Source organism: Adiantum capillus-veneris, chromosome 23 (genome assembly GCF_014529385.1).
Source record: "Adiantum capillus-veneris isolate H3 chromosome 23, ASM1452938v2, whole genome shotgun sequence".
NCBI classification, from domain to species: Eukaryota; Viridiplantae; Streptophyta; class Polypodiopsida; order Polypodiales; family Pteridaceae; genus Adiantum; species Adiantum capillus-veneris.
This window is the reverse complement of record NC_140953.1, coordinates 62,383,287-62,388,109: the sequence shown is the minus strand read 5'-3', so window position 1 is coordinate 62,388,109 and position 4,823 is coordinate 62,383,287. Positions and strand designations below refer to the sequence as shown.

Below are 4,823 nucleotides of genomic sequence, written 5' to 3'. Positions count from 1 at the left end.
TCAGAGATCTTGGCCTACACAGTAACCTATCAACCTCAGTAGGTAGGGAGAATGCTGCTTGTTGAGCATATCAACCTGCATGTAAATGTGATAGCATTTCCTACTTAAATCAAGTGTATTAAAAAAATAACAAAAACCATGAAAAATAGTCATGGTGAGTCCTCTATAGATAAACAAGGAATGTGCAAAAAACATGTATGTGCATAAGGTAGATCATGCATAGATAGACTACACATATGCATCGATCAACAAACATAGTACAAGATAAGAAAACTATCCACACATGCACATAAATAGGAGTCTCGAGCAATACAAGAAGTACACCACTCGCATGGCTTAGAACTTGCAGACTTCACAGTGGAACTCATAGTCACCATACTTACTGCTTTGATAGAGTTGTTTAATCGCAACCATTCTGCCGTCTGCTAGGACTCCCCGAAACATTGAACTGAACCTGCTATGCCCACTTACATTCACTTCATTGAAGTCATTGGTGGCCACTTGAAGCTCCTTGTACGCAAACACTTGGACATCTAAAAGCTTTATCAAATCTGGTTTTAAAACTGAGCGAGCAAAAGACTTGCTAATAAGTCCTACCTGCACAAGTTCAAAGTTAGCACGACAAATCATCACTCATCTCTACAACATCCAAGGTCCCATCTAGAGAAACCAAAGTTTCTCTACACCAAGTTTTACATACTAGCAAGTACATGACCAACATTGGCAGAACATAGCAAGAAAAAGAAACTGTAGTATTTCATTGAGTCTCAAAAAATATATATACTAGTAACAACGAGGGCCAGATAGATTATGCATTCATTTTTTAGAATAACCATAATCATCACAATAAATGTAAAGTTTCAAACAAGATGCTTACTAAGGATCATTCTGTTGTTTGTTTGTGACTGCATATATTCGCAATTGCCAATGCGCTCGCAAGTGCAGCATGAGTCATCATCAGCATGTTTGCAAGCAGGGCTTGAGATGGGGGGTCTCTTGCATGCTGCAATTTGGTCTTCTTATAGCTTCATCCTCAATATCTTCACAAACAGGGTCACAGGAGGGCCGTAGCAATCTGCAAATGGCATCGGATTTTGGTAGCAACAATCTCCAAAAATTGGCAAGGAGAATATACTACTCAATGTTTAAGAAGCATAATATGGGTGTGGTTTTTAGGAGCAGCAATACCTCAAACCACTCTCGCTTATGCAAGGAGCTTCCATTTTGTTGTGGGGCTCAACAAGGGCTGCCCTACCTTCCATGTCATGAGGTGGTGCTTGTGCGCGAGGCAGGGTATGAAAAATGGCGTAGAAGGACTCCACTTATGCACAACTAAGCGGAATAGGGCTTTACCCTAAGAGACAAGGCATGACTCAAGGTGTTCAAACTTCACATCCTAGCGGCCAACAGACAAATCTTTGGCTAGGTTCAAACCTTCAAAGCTGTTAAAGCTTTACACAAATATCTTAGATCAACAAACCCTCATGGAGTCATCAACATCCCATTTTTCCTCATCTTGGATTCAACCTCCTTACCATCTACAAAGCTGTTAAAGCTTAACATGAATATCTTGGATCAACAAACCCTCATGGACTCATCAACATCCCTCTTTTCCTCATCTTTGATTCAACCTTACCCTCTACAACAAGCTCTCATGTGAACAACACTCATGTTGGGCATCTATTTGCACGTTTTCCTTTGGTGCATATGAGGCATGCTTTTTTGTTGACCCTCACCTCAAACCTCTCAAAGAGGCTTGGTATATTAGCTCGAGCAAAGCAGGATGGCTAGTGTGCAACGAGCAACTTTTGAAGATGACAAGGGCAGTGAGGAGTCAAGACGCAATGTTGATGAGCTTCAAAGGGGCAAGTGTGGGCATTTGACGTTGATGAGACAAGCCAGGGCCAAGGGACGGATGCGGGGACCTTATTAAGGGAATACATAACAAGGAATATTTCAACTATCTAATACGTAAGCAACTTGGTGATACATAAGTGTATCCCCTGACTAAGGCCCTCCCACTCAGGGGATACGTAAGAGGGAAGCCCTTTTGGACCTCATACAACAACAATATGGCAATCAACCCCAAGATATTTTACATAGGGTAGCTGATAAAGTTCTAGTTGTCCTTAAGAATGAAAATATCAAGGATCCGGATGAGAAGAAAGAGATCAAGAAGCTACTAAACAATGCATGCACAAACATAGATTGGGAAACTTATTTTAGATTACAATGATGGCTATAAAGCTGGTATCATGAGTGCGGGAGAAGCTCTTGATCATGCCATTGATGTCGCTCTTGAGGTTGCATACAAAGAAGAAGAGAAGAGTAACTTGGATGATGTGCAAGAAGACAATGATGAATAAAATGAGGGTGCAGATGTGGAGGCAAAGGCTATGCAGATGGTGATAATGATGATGATGATGTTGAAGAGGCTAATTATAGTTTGAATGTCCAAGATATCGATGCCTAGTGGTTTCATAGAAAAGATTAGTCAAGTTTATGGTAACATCGACCCCAATCAACGAAAGGCAATGTGATTTTAGGAATAAAGTCACGTAAGACCTTATTCATCCCATTCATCACATGTGCAACTAAGTTGTTTGCTCCCTGCGGCAAGGTACACATTCTTACCAAACCTAAAGGTGTCCTCATGGTTGTCAAGGATCTGCTTTCTATTGCAAGCGGAAATTGATCATAACTTGAGTAGAGGTCCCCCATTGAGTAGATTTTCCTCCCTGCAAACACCTGTGCAAACTCATTTACAATCAGTCCTATATCTACATTTCTGATTGTCACCTTGTTCACTGGTTGCATATCTTGGATGAAGCGTAGAGCACCATTCTTCTTTGCAACTGTGAACTGCGTGCTTGAGTATGAAGCACATGAAGGCTTCAAAATCCCCATTTTGATCTTTTCATTCAATAGCTCTACTAACTTGGGCAAATGAGCCTTTGGAACCGGAATAGGCTGAAAATTCCACGGCACATGTGGTATTGTAAAAATTACCATAGGAGCTAAATAGAAGGATCAACACATCCTATCTCATGTGGCTCAAATGCAAAAGCCTTACCATGCTTTGAAAACATTTCTTTAAATCACTTTGTCTCCTCCTGTGTTAGAAACTCCTTGTAGCCAATCTAAAACTCTTGAAAAGACTCCTTTGTGAAGGTGTGACCAAATTTTTAAGATTCCTCAAACTTGGTTGCAAAGCACCCTACTCAATCTTCTCCATATTATTAGGTGGTAAGGGTGAAGCTAATGGTAAAGGATTCTATGACTTAATACATTTCCATAGAGCATACTTCCACAAATTCACTTTCAAGATGCAAACTAGACTCCATTATAGCATCAATCTCACTCAAAGTATCTACAAAAGAAACTTGCTCACACAAACCCAAAACATTTTCAGTAGGCTCTAGCAACCCACTCTCTTTCACGCCTATTTGTACATTATGTACATATTGCCTCTCACATCTCTTCAAATCTTCAAATTTTGTAAAAAATACTAATCCGTTCCTTGTTACCAAGGAGCCCATCGAGAAAGTTTCACCTATTTTTGGATTAGGTGAGACCCTTTTTCTTTCTGTACAATTACAATCCCGCTTTACAATGGTACTTGGCCAAAACCAATCATTTGCCTATGGTCTTGAAACTCTTTTCTCTCCTTTGGTAGAGGATGATCTCTGAGATTGTTACGATTTATTTCATGGTCTACAGAAACTATGAGAAATTGAACAGCGTGTTGCTTCATATCCTAAAATAAGCTGAACCATCATTCATTACCTTTGTTTCCATTCAAACTCCCACAATGTAGGGTTCTCCAAGGATAAGATGATATGAAGATGTGTCCTGTATAAAGAAGTTTTGTTCAGCCTTTACATCACCTTTACACTTGGACATGCTGCATATAATTCACCTGGTGAATTGTTTGCCACTATGTCCATCCAAGCATGTTATGTGTCCATTGGCCATTTACATTTGTTGTAAATACTTTTTGAAAGTATATTTATTTCAGAACCATGGTCAATTAAGGCAACAAATTGTTCTTCAAGGTCACCTACCTTGACCACTGTCTTTGCAGTAGCCCGTGCCCACCACTGGCTTCTAGAATAGTGGCTCTTTGGAATACTTTGAGATCCTTCCCGATCATTAGCAAATTTTTCTTGCCTTACATTCCAAGAAGGTCCCACCATAGCTCCATCACCTTCTTTAGCATGCACCTATACTCCTTGTGTCTTCACATTATCACCTTCAGCTTGTTGGAAAATAGCCTCTCCAAGTGTTTGCTTCTTTCTCTTGATGATGTCCATAATTTCTTCATGGAATTCATTCTTGACTATGCCAAGCACCTCCCCCAAAGTAAACTCAACCTTGCTATTCAAACTTCTCTCCTCTAGAACTTTCTTCAAGTCTATAGAAATCTCAATGTCAGATTGTAGTTTGTAAGCTGTTCCTTTTGGATTACCTTTTGTTGGCTCCTTTTTCTTCCTTGTTGTAGATTCCTCCATGACCACTTCTGGTGAATGTCCCTCCTGTGTTGATGGTCTTTGTAAAGGTGTTGGATCATTCCTCCCTCCACTTCTTGTGGCTCTTTTTGAAGTCCCTTCATCAACATTTTCACACCTACGCTTTTCTTCTACAATAGCTTCATGGCTTTGGCAGTTTGTAATGTAGGCATGCATAGACATTATTGAATCCACTGGATCACTCCACCCTATTTCTAGACGTATGCAATCACCTGCTTCATGTAGAATCTCTTTTGTAAGCTTTTACTTTTTAGCTAATTCCATGACATTGACCATGGTGATCACTCACCTCTT

General features: G+C 40.1%; 1 pseudogene; it reads right to left on the bottom strand.

Annotated features, from left to right (window-relative positions):
* Positions 1 to 245: 245 nt before the first annotated feature.
* On the bottom strand, positions 246 to 1,223 carry LOC147427873 (LEAF RUST 10 DISEASE-RESISTANCE LOCUS RECEPTOR-LIKE PROTEIN KINASE-like 1.4; annotated as a pseudogene).
* Positions 1,224 to 4,823: the final 3,600 nt, after the last annotated feature.